Source organism: Caretta caretta, chromosome 5 (assembly GCF_965140235.1).
Source record: "Caretta caretta isolate rCarCar2 chromosome 5, rCarCar1.hap1, whole genome shotgun sequence".
NCBI classification, from domain to species: Eukaryota; Metazoa; Chordata; order Testudines; family Cheloniidae; genus Caretta; species Caretta caretta.
Window position 1 is genome coordinate 123,493,430 of NC_134210.1, and position 21,138 is coordinate 123,514,567.

The 21,138-nt window shown below is 43.4% G+C and overlaps 1 protein-coding gene across 4 annotated transcripts in view; it reads left to right on the plus strand.

Moving 5' to 3' along the window:
- PLPPR1 (phospholipid phosphatase related 1) overlaps nucleotides 1-21,138 on the plus strand; it is a 180,060-nt gene that overhangs the window by 33,083 nt on the left and 125,839 nt on the right. The window contains exon 2 of one of the 4 annotated variants that reach the window (XM_048850052.2): nucleotides 10,935-11,011. The exons of 2 other annotated variants lie outside the window; for them this stretch is intronic. The gene's annotated coding sequence lies outside the window, so the exon portion shown is untranslated. Of the gene's footprint in view, nucleotides 1-10,924; nucleotides 11,012-21,138 lie in introns of those variants that run through there. One more of the 4 variants, XM_075128863.1, reaches the window with a different exon arrangement.

The following is a 21,138-nucleotide window of genomic DNA, read 5'->3' on the forward strand; positions in this document are numbered from 1 at the left end:
CCTCCCCCACAGTGTCAGGAGGGAGAAGAGCAGCGCCACTAGGCTATGTGCGTGTTGTAGGTAAAAGCCACAAGTGTGGCCCTTATGGTTCATACCTTATTATAAGAATAGCAAGTAACGCTCTTGGCAAGTAATATTCAAATTTGCTGCCTAATTTGGCACCTATATTGTATGAGTCAGTTCAAGATTAGGCCAAACAACGTGCCCATTTCTATCCAGCACACCGTGGGCCTCAAGAGGGGTCTCAACACAGACTCCAGTTGCACTGGCTCAGCTTTCAGTATGTAACGACTTAAATGCACACTACTGGAGCACACCCTTCACCTGGGTGTGGGTCACGTCCGTTGGCTTGTTTTTATAACCGAACGTCTTCTGTGGCATGGTAACCAAACTCTAGGGAGAACATACTAACCAGCAGTAAGTAGAGTGTATGCCAAGGGTAGTCAATAATTTTTTGTCAAGGTCCAGATTTCTTGGTCAAGGTCCAGACTCTAGAGAAAAGAATAATACAATAATAATAATTAAGAAGGAAATACAAAGATTTCAGAGTTCATTCAAAAGTATCTCGCAGTCTGGACTTGGTCCGCGTCTGCCTCTTGACTACCCCTGGTGTGTGCTGTTGGCATTTTTATCTTATATTCTTTCATTCCCCACTGGTGTGATACTTTTGACTTCAGTGGTTTTACACTAGGAATTGAATTTGGGCTTGTCATAAAATAAAGGGAAGGGTGACCACCTTTCTGTATACAGTGCTATAAAATCCCTCCTGGCCAGAGGCAAAACCCTTTCATCTGTAAAGGGTTAAGAAGCTAAGATAACCTCACTGGCTCCTGACCAAACGACCAATGAGGAGACAAGATACTTTCAAAGCTGGAGGGGGGGAAACAAAGGGTCTGTCTGTCTGTGTGATGCTTTTGCCGGGAACAGATCAGGAATGCAGTCTCAGAAACTCTGTTAAATTAGTAAGTAATCTAGCTAGAAATGCGTTAGATTTCCTTTTGTTAACTGGCTGGTAAAATAAGCTGTATGAATGGAATGTATATTCCTGTTTTTGTGTCTTTTTGTAACTTAAGGTTTTGCCTAGAGGGATTCTCTATGTTTTGAATCTGATTACCCTGTAAGATATTTACCATCCTGATTTTACAGAGGTGATTCTTTTACCTTTTCTTTAATTAAAATTCTTCTTTTAAGAACCTGAATGATTTTTCATTGTTCTTAAGATCCAAGGGTTTGGGTCTGTGTTCAACTATGCAAATTGGTGAGGATTTTTATCAAGCCTTCTCCAGGAAAGGGGGTGTAGGGCTTGGGGGGATATTTTGGGGGAAGACGTCTCCAAGTGGGCTCTTTCCCTGTTCTTTGTTTAACACGTTTGGTGGTGGCAGCATAGGGTTCAAGGACAAGGCAAAGTTTGTACCTTGGGGAAGTTTTTAACCTAAGCTGGTAAGAATAATCTTAGGGGGTCTTTCATGCAGGTCCCCGCATCTATACCCTAGAGTTCAGAGTGGGGAAGGAACCTTGACAGGGCTACTCAAATTGCGCAGGATATAAGTTAGCACTGAATTTGGCCAAATATATTTTAATCTTTTATAGTGAAATTCACCCCATGCGGTTAACTAGGCTCTGTGCACCACTTAAGTCCCATGTAGACCCTAAAAATAAAGTTTAAAGGGTGCACAGTATTTGTGGCCACCGTGTTTAAAGGGTTTAATTTCACCCTATATGAAAACAAGATTCAGGTGTTCGGTGTGTGTTACAAACACCCGTCTGTGCTCAGCGATATGAGTCTGTTGCCGCTCACATCAGTGGAACTTAGTGCTTTAACTGAAGGTGTACAGGCTCGTGATTTTTACTTTGGAAATTTCTGGATCAATCCCCAGTCATGACCTAGATGGTTGTGACATAAATATAAGTTATGAGTCAAAATTGTGCTCTGAATTACACTCTTGTAAATCTGGATTTGCACTGGTGTAAATTAGAGAAGAATTTGGCCTAGGATCTGTTTCACAACCAGTTTTAAAGAAGGAATTATAATTATGTATTTTAATCGTTTGGCAATTATTCTAATTTTATAATGTATTTAAAAATTTATCATGTCAGCACAACCCCATTGCAACTCCCAGCTGCTACCAGTTGTAAATGGGATGTCAAAATATTTATTCTGTTGGCTTTATAGCAATATTTAGAGAGCAGCACAACAAATATGAGGGGCTTTTTGTCTTCACATTGCAGCCTTTGTAACAAAGCTGTAATTAAGTCACAAGAGAATTTCCACAGATGTTATAATAAAATGGCTTTAAAAATTACCCGATTACTAAATGACAACTGAAACACGAGTTCCGGTTAGCTCCCATTATGATAAGAGACTCAATTTTCTAGTAGTAGTTTTTTATTTGGAAATAAAAATGCATAATGTCTCTGTGCTTATGATATTTTTATGCTAAATATTTAATAGTAATCTGGTATGTTCTTAATTTGATTGTCAGCTTTCCTTATTTGTGCTTGGCTAATAAGCAGAAAGATTTTTGTCTTTGAGCAATTTACATGTAAACTCACACAACATGTATATATTTATATGAGAGGTGTACGGAAGATGGAAATTTTATTTCCTGAAGCATTTTGAGATTTCAAAACTTACTTTTGTTCAGATATTATAATGAAATTTGTAAATTAAGAAAATCTCTGCTAAGGAAAATTCTGGGGAAAAATCATTTTGATTGATCAAAATGTTTCATTTCAACAAATTGAGGTGGTTGGGTTTTTTTTTTGACATTGTTGGAACTTTTTCATGGTGCTTCTCCAAAACGCAATTTTGACAACATCAATACGATTTCGCAAAGCATTTCAGGTTTGACGTAACTGCCTTTTCAGATGGAAAATGGTTCACCCTAAGTTTTTTTCAACTAGCTTTAATAAGTATACCCTTGTAAACTGCTCAAAAACAAAAATCTTCTTGTATATGTACAGACGTGATATACAAGTCTTGTTGTGAATGTCCAACTCCTGTTGAAGTCAGTGCGTGTTTTGTGCAATAATTGAGGGTAAATTATGATCCAGAAACAAATGAGTGGGTTAAAGTCACATTGTTATGTCTCAGTAAAGGGGTTTTCTTACTGACTGACAGGCTGGAGGGGTCTATCGGTCTGATCCTGTGCCCACTGAAATCCATGGCAAAGCTCCCATCGATTTTAATGGTGCAGGATCAGGTCCTTTATGAGTGACTCTTATTAAATGCAAAGCAAAGTAAATGTGAGAGGTTCATTTGTCAATTAAAGCCCTGTGTGTTGATGTACAAGTGAAACATATATATTTCGTTTGCTTTCCCTGGTAGGGTTGGGAGGTGTCCAGTTTTCACTGACCGGCACCGTTGATTGGGCCGTTAAAAGTCCGGTCGGCGGTGCAGTGGGGCAGGCTCCCTGCCTGCTCTGGCTCTGCGCAGCTCCTGAAAGTGGTTGGCATGTCCCTGCGGCCCCTAAGCAGAAAGGTGATCAGGGAAGCTCCGCGTGGTGCCCCAGTGCCGGCTCCACAGCTCCCATTGGCCGGGAACTGTGGCCAGTAGGAGCTGTGGGAGTGGTGCTTATCGGCATGGGCAGCATGCAGAGCCCCCTGACTCCTCCGCCTAGGCGCTGCAGGTACATGCTGGCTGCTTCCAGGAGCTGCACGGAGCCAGGGCAGGCAGGGAGCCTGCTTTAGCCCCGCTGCACTGCCGACCGGGAGCTGCCTTAAGTAAGCGCCACCTGACTGGAGCCTGCACCCCGATCCCCCTCCTGCACCCCAACCCCCTGCCCCAGCCCTGAGCCCCCTCCCAGAGCCTGCACCCCACATCCCCTCCTACCCCCAAACCTCCTGTCGGAGCCCTGAGCCTGCTCCTGCACTCCAAATTCCTTGGCCCCAGTGCGGGGCCCCCATCTTCATGCTAAACCCCACCTTTTTGGCCTCACCCCAAAGCCCGCACCTCCAACCAGAGCCATCACCTCCTCCTGCACCCCAACCCCCTGCCCCAGCCCAGTGAAAGTGAGTGAGGGTGGGGGAGAGCGAGCGACAGTGGGAGGGAGGTGGGAGTGAGTGGGGGGTGGGGCCTCAGAGAAGGGGCGGGGCAGGGCAAGGGTGTTCGGTTTTGTGCAATTAGAAAGTTGTCAACCCTATTGCCTGAATGGGTAAAAAGCATTCTCTAGTAGTTCAAGTTTATCAGCCAACTAATGATTAAAGGGACAAATTTTCAAACACATTAGGACCACTTGCAAAAACATAGTTACATTCTGATTTTCCCTCTCCCAGTCTCCTGGAGCTCCGTGTGTCTGTGTCTTTCTGGTTTTTGTTTGTTTTTTTTCCTTCTGTTTGTCTGTTTAGACTGCTTGGACAGGGACCTTGCCTATTCCGTGCTGTATAATGGCAAACGTATGTTTCCCCTCATAATTCCCATGTTATTGCATTTGCAAATAGGCTAGTTTCTCATGCGAGTAGCCAATTAGGCTATTAAGAGTGGGATTTTCAAAAGCCTCTAAATGACCATTTGATGTTGTAAACACCTGATTTGTTCTCATCAGCCCAGTAATGTGGGTGAGCTGTTGGGAACACAAGGCACCAGGAATGTGTGTGTGTTTCCAAGCTTGGCCCCCGTAGGTAAGAAAAGCTGTACATTTGAGAGAGTTCCCTCACAGGCCTTGCCTACGTTTATGGCGGCATGTGGAGTCCAGGCACTACCCGTGCGGCTGCATGCCACAGTGAAAGGCAGGCTGTGTCCGCCCCTGTCACGGTGGTGCATAGGTACACGTGGCAGTGAAAGGCTCTGTCTGAGGGGAAGCAGCGGGATGGCAGTGGGACATGGGCCTGCCCCCTAACCGAATGGAACTGCTGGAATTCCTGCGCCAGCTTTGACCCCTCCTGTCTTCACTGGCTCCCTCACAGCATGGTTGCATGGTATCACCAGGGTCTCCAGTGAGTGTGGTGTCCTGCAGGGCCAAAAGAGGGAAGGCACATGCTCCATGGAAGAGCTAATGCTGCCCTTGTCTGTGTCTCTGTAGGGTGGGAGGAGAGACTGTGTATGTCTGTCCCCTTCTAAATCCTGTCCTCATCCTGCACTGCATGCCCCTGGCTCACAGCCTCCAGCCCCTACCTCCACACAGACCCATGAAATGTTGTCCATGGTGTCTAGAGGATGGCTAGGATAGTGCCATGGAGGTAGATGAGCCCCACTTGTGTGCTGGATGGGGAAAGAAATGTGAACAGAGGGTCCCCTCTGCGTGGACCAAAGGAGAACAGTCCCCAGGCCGTTATCTTAGTGTTAGGAAGATAGTATTGGAAATGTCTATGTTGGGTGGCCTTGTCCAGTTTGTCTGTGGGGAAAAAGGCCCTCAAAGCATATTAATATTTGATGTTTAACTTCAAAAAGAAAAAAGAAAAGGTAGCAGCAGCCAGACATACAGATGTGAATTTTCTCTATGTGTTTTGATAAATTGTAGTCTTGTCCTCCTACTTTGGACTGAAGGATATAGTTATGCCATGCCCCTGGGTTGGTCTTTGACAATGTGGATTGAACCTAGGATCTTTGAGTCTAAAACCATGAACCTCTACTGCTGGAGCTAAAACACCCAGCTTTGTTAGCCGTGGCTGTAGCAAGCTTATTAACCTCTGTATATGGCCTACCTTCCCACCGCTAGAGGGGGACAGAGCACCACACTGAGTGTGGATTATATTATAATTGCAATGTCCAAGGAGTACTCCTTTTAGATCCTTAACCAGAGTTAAGAAACAAACAAAAAGAACCAGCACCAGGAGAATCCATTCCAGCCCTGCCACTGAGCACACAGCATGCTAGGACAGGATGTGGAGAGTTTAGTCAACGCTGCGTGGATACGCATACAGTGCAGATATAATCAGTAAAGCTCATATTCATGTGCCTCATTACTAAGTCTCTATGTTTCAGTTTAAGGAGATCCCAGAAACACGGACACAGCAATACGCAAATTCATGAGACTTCTGATTCCTCAGTGCCTTCCAGTTTTTGCCTAAGGAAGCTGGACTTTGGTTGAGTATTGTACAAAACAGTTTATTCATAATGACTGTATTCTGGGCAACACACCATATAACAGAATGGTTCAATGTGATCAAGTAGAATCCTATTTATTTATCCCATTGACGTTCCAAAACCCACCCTTTCATTACATTTTCCCAAGTGCCAAATAAAATGTAATGTGTTATTTAAATATTATATTTGCAATTTTTTGGATTAAATGTACAAAACCAATTGCAGATGAGATAGGGTTGTTATTATAGACCCGTTGTTTAGAAGGACGGAGTGGAGAAAACACATGGTCTGTTATTAGGGTTGAGCACATTTTAGATGAGGAAAATATGTTGCACATTAGTCAAGGAAGAGGGTGTTTGTGCAGTCATTATCAGGGATGAGAAACAGAACTTCAGTGAACAGATAAAAGAGTAATAGCCTGCCATCAAGCCACTAGTGGTTAGGAATACACCGGGGCAGAACACGATGTAATTTTCGTATAATAAGCATGGAGGTATTTTGTGTAAATGAGAGGATTGGTTTTTGAAATGTACAAAATTGCCACCATTAAATATTAACCTAAATACAGTGCAGTTGGGGTGCCCTTTGTTATAAGCAGTGTTGTCTAGCTTAAATGCAGAAATCATTTGCCAAGCTTAGGCTAAATTATCTTAGCTGATTGCAGAATAACCATTAGAGAGAGTAGGGAATGTCCTTGACTGATGGCACACTTTGCTGCCTGGCTAATTTTGATTTAATTTGATAGAAAACACCCACAGAATAACTTTCTGTTCTGCAGTACATGAAGTCACTCACTCAATTCCTGTTGTTCTAATCAGGAGGCAGGTGAAGTGGAGAGAGGATATAAATTTTAAGTGGGTGGAAGATTATTAGGATGATTTTTATAAATCATTTAGGGCACCATTTTGACACTCCTTAATCATGTTTGCTAATACCTTACTCAATGAATATTCCTGCTGACTTTAATAGGACTTTGCATGCTGCCCAGTACTGCTCAGTGAAAGTTAGGGTATCTCAACGTGGCCTGTATTTATATACTACTGGAAATTTACACACACTTTATGTACACAGGGAAAGTCACATTCTTTGCCCTGGAGTGATAATAATCTAAATTAGATAAAACAATGAAGATAGGATAAAGACTTAAGACAACAGTTTAGGCAAGGGAGGCTGTGGGCATGGTTTATGGTTAGGAAGGATTGCTAGAAGCGAGTGGGTTCTGAGGAAGGAATGCTTGGTGGATGAAAATATGGTCATTGTACCAGATGTAGGGGCAGATTAATAACTTTAAGGCTAGAAGGAACTGTGAAGATGGGCGGGTCATTTAGTCCGCGGGCAAGATAATAGATGGACAATCCACATCAGTGACTGGATCCCCAGAGACCACAAGCAACTGCTGGGCTGATCCCATGGCAAAACACTTTCGCCAGAAATGGAAAGAACAAGCTCACAACAAAATAGAATGGTGTGGGGGTTGACTTGCATTCGAGGAGGGATGGACAAGAACAAGCCGGACAAAGGTGACTGTACAGACAAAATCCCTGTTCTACCACTTACAGAAAATGCTGACCACAATCAGAAACAAAGCTTTACTCTAGCAAGGGAGATAAAGCAGTAAATGGGAGTGATATAGATGCATCCGATGAAGTGAGCTGTAGTTCACAAAAGCTTATGCTCAAATAAATTTGTTAGTCTCTAAGGTGCTACAAGTACTCCTTTTCTTTTTGCGAATACAGACTAACACGGCTGCTACTCAGAAACTTTTCAGTGATGATTGGGTATAAATGTTATATGTTCGACATGCTGAATTGAGGGATTATCCAGTTTTGTGTGAAATGCTGAGCTATCTTTCTAAATGAATAATCCAATTCTTTTGTATCTAGACAAATAACAGAAATTGCACTAGTGTGGAATGTTTAATACTTTTCATTCTTTTTTTAATCCCCAGGACAGTATACGTCTGTCAGCATATTCAGATTGTTCTCTCTCTCTCTCTCTCTCTCTGTCATTTTTGCATTGAAACAGAGGTTCTCAGTACAGCTCGTCAGACCACTTCTGACAAAGTGAAATTCACTGAAGCCAAAACATTTAGTGGAGATGTAATTTTATGGTTTTGACAAAGTTTTCATCAAGATAGACTTTGAGGACTCGTGCTCTCTGGTCACATCTGACCAGAGAGAAAGGAATAAAAAACCTGAGTTTTGGATCCAAAAACAGCAGTTTTGATGAAAATGTTCCAAAGGTTTCATGCGGGATGAAAACAAAATTTTGAAACCTGAAAAGTTATGAATTGGAATTGTTGTCCTCTGGACAGCTCTCATTCTCAATGTGGAGGTTATGAACAGGTATCAAGGGGTCATGAGCATCCTGACTCTCTCATGTTGCGAGGTGGGAGGGGATGTCCCAGTAAAGGAAAGGTTGGAAATTACTGCATTAGAACTCTGTTGAATTTTCAGCCAAGTCCTGCAGAAGCTATCTATAGATGTCTAGTATACATGAAAAATACACTTTGTCCTTACTAGGCACATTCTGATTGACTTCGCTTGGCATTTACCTGATCAGCATTGAATGTAAACCGAATAATAACCAGTGAAGAAGTCAGTTTTTGGCATCTTATTGTTATTTTATGATAAATATTAATAGCTGCCTTAACAGACAGCTAATTTGTCCTGTCCCTGAATTTTCAATTTAATTTTAAATTTCCAAAATTTCCTATCCTAAACCCTCTAATCATTCTTAAGCTCTGGATTCATTCACATTAACTTATTATGGAGACTGCTCAATGTATAGTTATTCAAATATGATTGTCTCTCTTCTGGGCTAATCCCACTCTCTATCCTATGCATTGTTGCTAGGGTACGAGGAGCAATGAGTATCTACCTTTGGCAGTGTCAGTAGGGTGCCTTCGGCACTTTCACAGGAGTGCGAGAAGCAGGTTTGCTGAGATGGCAGCTTTGCTACTCGAGATGTAGCAGGAAGCACTGGTTCCAGCTGGCCTAGTTGTGGGATGTCTAATTGGTTCATTCCCCGTACTCAGAAACACCCCCTGCAGAAGGTTCCTATGTCACATTTGCAATTAAGTATCTCACTTTGGGCTGAACAGGCATTTCTAGGAAACACAGTCCTTTTGGCGGTAGCTCCCTTTCTGGAAATTCACATTCAGCATGTTGCTGGGTGCAGTGGCAGCAGTTGAAAGCCTTTGTGAAGCATGTGGCATCATCGTAGAGATGTCCTTCTTTTCACAGAACTAATTCACTATGCCCCAGACCCTAGACCTGATGAACCCAACTGGTAGTTTTGCTGGTCATTTCATGGCGTCCGGGATTTGACTCTGTACAAAGGAACATCTTAACCAGCATGTTGCAAAACACTGAAACTAGGGCTGGGTGAATAACCGATTTTTATTTATTTGGTTCGGTGGTCAAAGTAAAAAATTAACAAATAATTTTGGATTGAACTGAAACAATATTTGGGCCGGGTTTTCTCAACAAAACGAAGAGCTGAAAAAATGTTTAGGATAAAACAAAACATGCTGTTTGACCCAAAACCTTTTGGGGGGAGAGATAGGGAGGTTGCTCATTTGTGTGGAGGGTGCAGGGGTGTAAAAATTCTGGATTTTATTCCTTTTTTTTAGCTGAAACTTTTTGCCAAATTTGACCCAAATTCACAAATACTTTTGGTCAACCCAGATCTGCATTTTTCTTCAGTGAAAACACTATTTGCATGAAAAATATCACTATAAATTCAGTTTTGTAGAATCACAGAAATGTAGGGCTGGAAGGAACCTCAAGAGGTTATCTAGTCCAAGCCCCTGCACTGAAGCAGAGCCAAGTTTATCCTAACAGGTGTTTGCCAACCTGTTCTTAAAAACTTCTGATGAAGGGGTTCCACAACCTCCCTTGGAAGCCTATTCCAGAGTTTAACTATCCTTGTAGTTAGGAAGATTTTTTTTTTCTAATATCTAACCTAAATCTCCCTTGCTAGCAGATTAAGCCCCAGGCTTTTTGTCCCACCTTCAGTGGGCATGGAAAACAATGGACCACCATCCTCTTTATAACAGCCCTTAACATATTTGCAGGCTGTTTTCAGATCTCTCGCCAAGTCTTCCTTTCTCAGAACTAAACATGCCCAGGTTTTTAAATCTTTCCTCATAGCTCAGGTTTCCTGTTATCATTTTTATCATGGTACTGGACTATTGGGAATTGGCATACGGGTCATTTCGAATGAATAAATTTGGACAGATCAAGATGATACTCATGCAGACGTGGCTGGCTTTAGCCTAGTTTTGCTTGACATGAGTGTTGCCTTAGTGACCTTGTGTGACATTGCACCCCATAATGCTTTATAGAAATATGCTTATGAATGTAAATATGACATAAGTGGAATATGTTTTCTGCTACATATGTCATGTAACATAGTTTTGCAAAGCTTATGTTCTTCTGAATGTGTTCATCCTATTTGTATGCATGTATCATTTTTATATCTGAAGTTAGGAGCGTTGGCTCTATGCTTGTATTTAAGGTGTTTGCTGTAGAAAGCACCTAAGGCAGATTTGATCAACATAGTGTGAAGGGGTTATTCAAGTAATTGGGAGTACTTGGCCAACAATGGACCTTGATAGATGCCAATCCACATCTGAGCTTTCCTGGGAACGTTCGGGCTAACATGGCATAGGCCTGTAAAGAGCTGAGTCATGTATGGACATGTGACTTGAGGGAGGCTATATAAGCCCCTGGAAAAACCTCCATTTTGTCTTCAGCTGGTCCAAGAGATAGCCCCTCCACCCTAAAGAGATGCCTGAAAGAAACTGGAACAAAGGACAGCAAATTGGTTAGTCTCTAAGGTGCCACCAGTACTCCTTTTCTTTTTGCGAATACAGACTAACATGGCTGTTCCTCTGAAACAACAGGGGTGTGAGTGGTTGCTGGACCCAGACTAGGAAGGCGTCCAGTCTGTGAAAAAAAGCCTGTTGGAACATCTCTGAGGGTGAGATTTCATCTATAATCACTTTCTTACTGTATTAGGCTTAGACTTTGTGTTTTATTTTATTTTGCTTGGTAATTCACTTTGTACTATCTGTTATTACTTGGAACCACTTAAATCTTACTTTTTGTATTTAGTAGAATCACTTTATACTTAATAATTAACCCAGAGTAAGTATTAATACCTGGGGGCGGGGGGCAAACAGCTGTGCTCTGTCAGTGTTATAAAGGGAGAACAATTTATGAGTTTACCCCGTATAAGTTTTACACAGGATAAGACAGATTTATTTGGGGTTTGGACCCCATTGGGAGCTGGGTATCTGAGTGCTAGAAACAGGAGCACTTCTTAAGCTGTTTTCAGTTAAGCCTGCAGCTTGTGGGGGACGTGGTTCAGACTTGGATCTGTGTTTGCAGCAGGCAAGCGGTGTCTGGCTCAAACAAGGCAAGGTATTGAAATCCCAAGCGGGCAGGGAAAACAGGCTCAGAGGTAGTCTAGGCACGTCAGGTGGGAGTCCCAAAAGGGTTTCTGTGATCCAACCTGTCACACCTTGTTATTAAGAAACCTTGCTTGCAGCTGCTGCTGTAGAGGACAGAGGGGTTGTTTTGACCACAGGATGTGCACAAATGTGAGGATATTATGTATGTAGAGGGGAGTCAGCATAATGGATAAACAGAATGTATTGCCCTGAGACTATTGGGAAAGTTCCAAACAGTCCATATACAGAGTAAAGGATATAAGTGGCCTAGTCAAGTATGCTTGATCAGTGGTAATAAATCAGTTAGAAAAAATAACAACATGAAAATAGCATGGACAGCAAAAGTCCTGCAGACTGGCTCTTACACATGTATTGTATGAGTTGCGTAAGATATAATATTCATAATACTTAATGCTGGTTGGAAGAGAACTAATGAATATGTAATTTGGATGTGTATATATGTGTTAAAATGTGTCAGTTTTGTAGAGGAAATCCATCATGGCCTGCCTACACCCCAGGGAAAAATAACTGGGCATTGTCTTTTTATTTGTTGCTTTAATAGTAATTGTAATCGTAAAGCATGCTGGATTACCTTGGGCAAGTCACTTTGCCTCTGTGCATCAGTTTCCCCATCTGTACAAAGGGGATAATGATATTTACTTCCTTTGTAAGAAGTTTTAAGATCTACTAATTATATTACTGCTGTGTTTAGATTAGTATTCCAAGAACTTCCAAGAACAAAAAACAATGTAGCTTAATTTCATGTCTTCTGTAGCTTTTTTTTTTTAATTCTAAAAAATTCGTTTAGCTCCTAGTGATGATCTTTATCAGTTTCTGAATCACACACTGAGGCAGAGCTAATTCAGCTGGAGAGGCACATTATTCCTGATTTATTTTTTTAAGAGAAAAAAGATTTTATGGATTGTTTTCTCACTCCCCCCTGCCCCCACCCAATACAAATTCAATGCTGCTGCAATGTAAAGTTTCACTGCTCACCCCAGGAAGTGCTGTTAGTTTATTCCAAGCTAAGTGCTAGAAACATATGGAGAAGAAGTGATTTTTACGGAATATTTACATTTTCTAATAACTCCCATGCTGGATTTTATTGGAAAGACATCCAAAATTATCAAACCTCTGTGTTCATTCTCTTTTTTTACACGCTTTAGTTGGCTCATGTCACCTCAGGGATAATAATAACCTAACACCACATATGTAGGTAGAAATCTTTTGCAGTTTAAGAGCCTGAGCCAAAGCCCACTGAAATTAATAGAAGTCTTCGATGTGGCTTCCTCACACATCTCTGATATCTGCAATGCGGCTCCAAGGATAGAATTTAGCACATTCTTAGTAAAGATGAACTGCTTAGGGACACTTCTTCGAAGTACCTTGAATTTGTAACAATATGGTTCTCCTACTACATGCTGTAAAAGTTGGGATGGCAGCTCGTGATCAAAGAGGAGTTCACATTATTTTTTCATTGAAATGCTAGAGGGTAAATAAAGCCTTACTTTATCCTGGATAATATGTAATCTCTTAAAGGTGTTCATGGCATTACAGGAGCAGTGACTCATGCAGAGCCAGTTGCTGGTATAAATCCAGAATAATTCTACTGACTTCAAATGGCACATTTACGTTAGTGTAAAACTGAAGGCTGAATTAGGTCGGTGGAGAAGAGGCAGCAGCTATTGTGCACTTAACAGAGGAGGAATAATTGACAGATTGGACTTCAAATGAACAATGCAGCATCTAAAAGGGGTGATGTGAACTGAAAGCAAGTTTTGCACTTGGCAAGATTGTGTGACTTGGCGTGAGTGCGTCAGGTGGGAGTGCTTAAAATACTAATGGGCTCAGGCTCTTTGCTTCTAATATTAGTTTTCTGCCTTTCTGCTCTTGTGGTGTATTGAAAACTGTAAAATTCCAAACTATCACTTTAAATCTATGGCAGGCTAGGGGTCTCTATAGGGAAGCATTCAGTTTGGGCATGCCAGCAGTTCAGTTTGCAGAGAGCCAACCTCGAGTAAGGTGGGATAAGCTGTGCCTCTCTGTTCTAAGGAGCAGCCTGATTTGTCTTTCTCTGATAATGGGGTCTTGTGTGTTATGGTTCTGAATTAGAAGAAATAAAGTCACATGACGGTGTGACCTTCCAGCAACAGCATTTTTTAAAATCTAATGTCTCTGTGTGTGTGTGCCATGAACATAACACCAGCCGCTGTTGCACTTGCTCTGTCTGCATGCATTGGTTGGGGAAATTTAGTGTTGACAGCGTGATGTTTGAAGGATATCGTTTACAGAGTAATGGAAAGAAACAGTGAGGAAAAAGTACTGCTACCCGTGACAGTCAAATTAACAACATCTGGAAATGATACTGCATCCGAATCCTGGACCTGTTTTGTATTCTTTACCCTGAAAACAAACATTGCCATGATTTGTCTTTATTGTTTTCAGCTTGCTCTTGTAAAAAATGGGACTTTGTCTTGTTTTGGAGGGACTTTTCACTCCTGAAGCCAGGCAACTGCTCTAATCAGCCACGTCTGGCATATGAGAGTTAATCTGAATGCAGCAGCTTTTACATGTGCAGCAAAAGCCCTATGAATGTATCAACAGTTTGTTTAATCTCTTTTCCATTGCACGGTAGTATCTGACATTATACAGTCCGTTAAACAAGCAGAGCTATGTACTGGCTTTCTGAAATCTGCAGTGAAACACACCAAGGCACTCTGATTCCTTTATCTTCCATTCCCTTTGCCCTTTCATTTATTACTAGTGCTGTGCAAATATTACTAACCTAAGATAACTTTGTCCCAGTTGCTGTAAATCAGATGCCGCTTTTAAAGAAAGTCCCTTCTTTTCTTTTTTGAAAAGAAGTTTCATGGTTGGTAATTCTCCAGGGAAGAGAATGTTTCTGTTGCTCGCTTGCTTGCTTTCTGATTGACAGCAAATCATTGCACATAAAATAATTTTAACTATAAAGAAATCAACATCCTTGCCTTTAATGACTTGTCTGTGGACTTTGTGGTAATAACTACATGGAAGAGTGCTAAAGAGACAAGAGGGGATATACTAGCGTCTACAGAAGAAATCTACTAGAGTCCCAGTAGAATCAATTTTTCTTTTAAGAACCTCTGTTTTAAAGGTAATTGAACCCGACATATAAGATCTGAGCTCAGGAACCCATTTTGTTTTAAAACAAGGTTCTGAGTTTCAGAGGTGCTGAGCATGCATAATTTCTGTTGATTTCATTTTGAGTTATGAGTAATCAGCCCTTCTGGATGTCAGGCCTGGAGTTTGTTTTAAATTGGCTTGACCATGTTAAGTAGTATACACTTGCCACTTCCAAGCATTCCAAAATCACAGATCAGACCCTGGAAATCATAGGATTGGCTTAAAAATCCAAGAGTGTTTTTTTAGAAATAATAAATTTGGAGTTCTTTTTATTTGCCTTCTGGTGTTTGATTCTTTAAGGTGCACTTGCATCATGTTTTCTAGCTGTTCTTCACAACCAGAAGAACTAGATTAATATATTTTTTTGTAACATGAAAGCAGATTCTCACTGAATCACATATCTGCAGGAACTGGGGCTTTAAGAAAAAACCTAAATATCATGAGACTCTAGGGTGACTGTCTGGTTGGCGATGCTGCACAGCAGGGCTGGCAGGCTCCCTGCAAGCCTCTGTGCCGTACAGCTCCCAGGAAGCAGCCGGCATGCCCCCTCTCTGGCTCCTAGGCTTAGGGGCAGCCAGGGGGCTCTAAGTGCTGTCTCCGCAGCTCCCATTGGCCATGAACCGCAGCCAATGGGAGATGTGGGGGCGGCAACTGCGGATGGGGCAATGTGCAGAGCTGCCTGGTCGCACCTCCGCTTAGGAGCCGGAGGGGGACATACCGCTGCTTCTGGGAGCTGCTTGAGATAAAGCGCCTCCCAGGGTCTGCGTTCCTGAGGGCCCCTCTGTGCCCTAACCCCCAGCCCAGAGCCCCCTCCTGCACTCCAAACCCCACAGCCTAGTAGCATAGCTGGGGGGGAGTGGGGCAGCGGCTGCTCCCCCACCGAGCTGAAGTGGTGCTTTTTTAATTCTTTGGCGCCTTTTAAATTTTTACTCACCCGGTGGCTCTCCGAGTCTTCAGCGGCAGGTCAGGGGGAGCAGAGATAAAGGCGCCACCCACTGCTACTCACCCGGTGGCACTCCGGGTCTTCAGCAGCACTTCGGCATCGAGTCCTTCACTTGCTCCGGTCTTCAGTGGCATTGCAGTGGAGGGGGGGTCCTTCAATGCCGAAGACCGGAGAGAGTGAAGGACGCCATTGCCTCAGCCCCAGCCTGGAGCACCCTACTACACCCCAAATTCCTTATCCCCAGCCCCACATCAGAGCCCGCAACCCCAGCCAGAGCCCTCACCCCCCCACACCCCAACCGTCTGCCCCAACCCCCTCCCACACACCCAGCCCAGAGCCCATACGTCCTCCCACACCCCAATCCCCTGCCTCAGCCTGGAGCCCCCTCTCATATGCCGAACCCCTCGGCTCCACCCCCCAGCCCGGAGCTCCCTCCTGCACCCCAAACCCCTCATCCCTGGCCCTACCCCAGAGCCCGCACCCCTAGCTGGAGCCCTCACCCCCTCTCGCATCCCAACCCCCTGAGCCAGCCCGGTGAAAATGAGCAAGTGAGTGAGGGTGGGAGGGCAAGTGATGGCAGGAGGGGGTATGGAGTGAGCGGGGGGGGGGGCCTTGGAGGAGGGGCGGGGCAAGGGTGTTCGTTTTTCTGCGAGTAGAAAGTTGGCACCCCCCTGAGACACTCAAGCGTCTACAACACTGGTTAGGTTCAAACAAATTTTCACTTGGTGATTTCAGGTTCTTTTTTGTGGACTTTCAAAACACACTATATTTCCAATTTAAAAAAAAATAGATATTTTGCTAATCACTAGTCTGTTCATTGAACTAGTATCTCTGGGTATTTAAAGGGCTTTATTTTCCAAAGAGTGCATCACCCAACCACTTTCATTTAGGTACCTAAATGAGAAGCCAAATTTTCCAGAGAGTTCAAGTTTCATTTAGGCACCTGAATAAAGTGTCCAGATTGTCAAAAGTGCTCAGCATTCAGTCACTCCATTGAGGACACTGTAGATATTGAAAACTTTTGAATAGCTGAGTCTCTGGCCAGCATTAGGATTCTAGTTTCCTCTCTGTACACATCAAAGCTCCCATTCATGTCAGTGTCAACAGGAGTGGTGAGCATGGATGGAGGACAACAGATCTATACAGTATAGACAGAAGTTCTTTAGCACTCCTGTGTGTCGTAGTTACGGAGCTCTTTAATCCATGTATTATTGATGTCAGACCTATTTAGAGGTTGTCTTAATTCAAATGTGCATGTTTAAAATATTTTCGGCCTGCTCCTGTTGAAGGTAATGGGAATTTCGTCCTTGATTCCAGTGGGAGTGGGACAAGGCCCAATATGTTGCTTAACCGGTGTGCTACAAAAACCTGAACTGGAAGGAGTGGAGTTTGCTTGCAGACATGTAGGCAAGCATCCCACTTGCCTTGTAAAATCTGCAGCTGCCCGTCGATAAGAACATACAGCAACTTCCTGTGTAGAGGATCTGTGTTACCAGATCGTAGAGTGTGATCGAGACAAGAGCCCCGCAAAATGCAAAAATGTCAGTTGCGCCAACCCCAAGCATTCAAAAATCATGAGTCAGACCCCCCAAAATCATCACATTCTTTTTTGAGAAAGTGGCTTTTTTTATTTGTCTTCTGGTTTTGCACCCTTGGGGTTCACATTTTCTAGCTTTTTCTCGACAACTGTTCAGTCTAGAAACTTGCTTTAAAAAAAAAAAAAGCTGAGATTCTCACATAGTCATGTGATTCCATGAGCTGGAGCTTTAAGAAGGACATCAGCTATTGCCAGACTCAGGATAAAATCACAAGAGCTGGCAACACTGGTATACATTCAAATGACCCCTTCTATCGAACCACCCTCTAGCATGCAATGTGTTTACCATCAGACTGTGGCATTTAGCAGCTCTGAGCAGGAGACAGTGCAGAGTCACACTGCTTTCGGGGATGCACTGGGAGGATTGTGCCAGGATGGTGAAGTCTGTTCATCCCAAGCCGTTTGGTCCTGCTTGGTCCCTGCTTGGTCCCTGCTTGGTCCCTTCTGAGAGATTTGGATACAATGTGCTCCCCAGAGCTCGTGAAATGCTGATGTCTGTGTGTGATGGGGTGTGTAAACCATGCGCTTTAGTGACAAAGAAGTGACAGAGGTTGAAGAGCTGCTGTGGGCAAGGCTGGCCCTGTCCCTCCGGCCCTGTCAGTTGTGTAAGCATCTGGCACACAGTAAGGGATTAGGCTGCCTGCTCCCTCCCTATACACACCCACGCAAGAGCCAGGGACAGTCTGGTTTCTAGTGGCACTGCAGAGCTCCTTTTATGCTGTGGTGTATTCCTGGTGCAGTGTTCAACGAGACAAGATGAAAAAGCCAAGAGAGGGGAAAGAATTTGGTTTTAAAATGAGGAAAGGGAAGGGATTAATTGTAATAAGCCTCAAGCCAAGGCACCTCTTCTGAGTGTGGGGAGGATTTAGAAAGCATTTTGTCAATATGCTTCACCTGCTAGTGATTCAGAATCAAGTTGCTGAGGAAAAAGCAATGGAGGAAAAGGGTTAAAATGCCTGGGGAATTAAAACATCATTTTCCTAGAGCTCCGTCTCAGTCAAGAGTGGAGGGCAGGGTGGAAGGAATGTGCGCCTATCTCCGAGTGTGTGAAATCTGGTCAGGGGGCCATACCATGCCACATGTGGCAGAGATGTGGGAAAAAGTTATCCTTTTCATCAGCAGCAAGTTGAGAGGTGTCCAAAGCCACAGGAGTGTCCTTAGGGCCAGCCAGACCTACCCTTGGAAAACAGACTGGGGCCCTTCAGCCTTGTTCGTTTTTGTTTGACCGATCCTCCCTTCTGCTACCTAGACACAGGTGAATAGAGAGAATAAAATACTCATGCTAAACAATGTGTGGTGAGTGCCCATGAGCACAAGTAAGGGTTGCCTGAGCTAGCCCTTAGTAATCAGGCTGTGTGAGGTTATACCAAAAGAAATTATGTGAGTTGTGAAAAGTCACCAACGGATAACCCTGGTGATTCCTGTTTATTCGCAGGGTGGTTACACAGAATCACAGAAGTAAGCAATGGCAAAAGCCTACTAAGTTATTCAGTCCATTTTCTTGACAATTAGAATTGTTTTGAAACTATTCATTGACCAAAAAAATGTCTTTTCAATCAAAATGAGATTGTTTCATCTGGAAATTTACATACTTTGAGAAAAAATTTCAAAATAAAATGAAAATTTTTGTTTCATTTTGAAAAAAAAATCATTTTGGGATCTGGATTTTTTTATTTTTTCCCCTTCCATCACTTTTTAATTATTTCCCCGTTCTTCCCCAAGAAAAGGGAGAGGGAAATTAAAAACAAAAGTCAAATAAAGTAAGTTCAAGACTTTCTCTAACATAATAACATAAGAATGGCCCTACTGGGTCAGACCAAGGGTCCATCTAGCCCAGTATCCTGTCTTCCGACAGTGGCCACTGACAGGTGCCCCAGAGGGAATGAACAGAACAAGTGATCATCTAGTGATCCATCCCCTGTCGCTCATTCCCAGCTTCTAGCAAACAGAGGCTAGGGACAGTGTTGCTGCCCATCCTGACTAATAGCCATTGATGGACCTATCCTCCATTAATTTATCTAGTTCTTTTTTGAACCCTGTTATGGTCTTGGCCTTCACAACATCCTCTGGCAAGGAGTTCCACAGGTTGACTGTGCGTTGTCTGAAGAAATACTTCCTTTTATTTGTTTTAAACCTGCTGCCTGTTAATTTCATTTGGTGACCCCTAGTTCTTGTGTTATGAGAAGTAGTAAACAACACTTCCTTATCTACTTTCTCTATAGCAGTCATGATTTTAGACCTCAATTGTGTCTCCCCTTAGCTATCTCTTTTTCAAGCTGAAAAGTCCCAGTCTCATTAATCTCTCCTCATACAGAAGCCGTTCCATACCCCTAATCATTTTTGTTGCCCTTTTCTGAACCTTTTCCAATTCCAATATATCTTTTTTGAGATGGGGCCAGGACCAGCTCTAGGCACCAGCTAAGCAAGCACATGCTTGGGGTGGCACATTTCCAGGGGTGGCATTCCGGCCAGCCTTTTCGGGGGGGCGATTGTGCTCCTGGAGCTGCGCCACTTAGATGGGGTGAGGGCGCCGTGCCCCTGGCCGCAGCAGGAAGGGGAAGCCCCAGCCCCGGGGTGCTGAGCTGCCAGGGCCCAGCCGTTACCTGGGAGGAGAGGGCAAGTCCTGCCGGGGAGCCGGGGCTGCGTCACCTCCTCTGCGACTTGGCTGCTGCGCTGTCTTCTGCCACCCCTTACATCGGGGCTTCTCTGCGAGGCCGGGCGGGAGAGGGGGTAAAGCCCCTGCAGGCGCTGGGAGAAGGTGACATCACTCCCTCCGCTCCCAGCGCCACCTACGAGCCCCAGCCCCACCTGAGCTTGGGTGGCAAATTTTTTGCTTGGGGTGGCAAAAAACCTAAAGCCGGCCCTGGATGGGGCGACCACATCTGCGCACAGTATTCAAGATGTGGGCATACCATGGATTTATATAGGGGCAACATGATATTTTCTGTCTTATTAGCTATCCCTTTCTTAATTATTCCCAGCATTCTGTTCGCTTTTTTGACTGCTGCTGCACATTGAGTGGATGTTTTCAGAGAACTGTCCACAATGACTCCAAGGTCTGTTTCTTGAGTGGTCACAGCTAATTTAGACCCCATCATTTTATATGTATAATTGGGATTATGCTTTCCAATGTGCATTACTTTGGATTTATCAACATTAAATTTCACCTGCCATTTTGTTGCCCAGTCACCCAGTTTTGAGAGATCAGTTTGTAGCTCTTCACAGTCTGCCGGGTCTTAACTATCTTTAGTCATTTTGTATCATCTGCAAATTTTGCCACCTCACTGTTTACCCCTTTTTCCAGATTGAATAGGATTGGTCCCACAACAGTCCCTTTGGGGACACCACTATTTACTTCTCTCCATTCTGAAAACTGACCATTTATTCCTATCCTTTGTTTCCTATCTTTTAACCAGTTACTAATCCATGAGAGCACCTTCCCTCTTATCCCGTGGCAGCTTACTTTGCGTAAGAGCCTTTGGTGAGGGACCTTGTCAAAGCTTTCTGAAAATCTAAATACACTATATCCACTGGATCCCCCTTGTCCACATGCTTGTTGACCCCCTCAAAGAATTCAGGTAGATTGGTGAGGCATGATTTCCCTTTACTAAAATTATGTTCATTTATGTCTGACAATATTGTTCTTTATAATAGTTCCAATCAGTTTGCTCAGTATTGAAGTCAGGCTTACAGGCCTGTAATTGCCGGGATCACCTCTGGAGCCCTTTCTAAAAATTGGCATCACATTAGCTGTCCTCCAGTCATCTGGTACAGAAGCTGAATTAAACGATAGGTTACAGACTACAGTTAGTAGTTCTGCAATTTCACATTTGGGTTCCTTCAGAACTCTTGGGTGAATCCCATCTGGTCCTGGTGACTTATTGCTGTTTAATTTATCAATTTGTTCCAAAATCTCCTGTAATGATACCTCAATCTGGGACAATTCCTCAGAT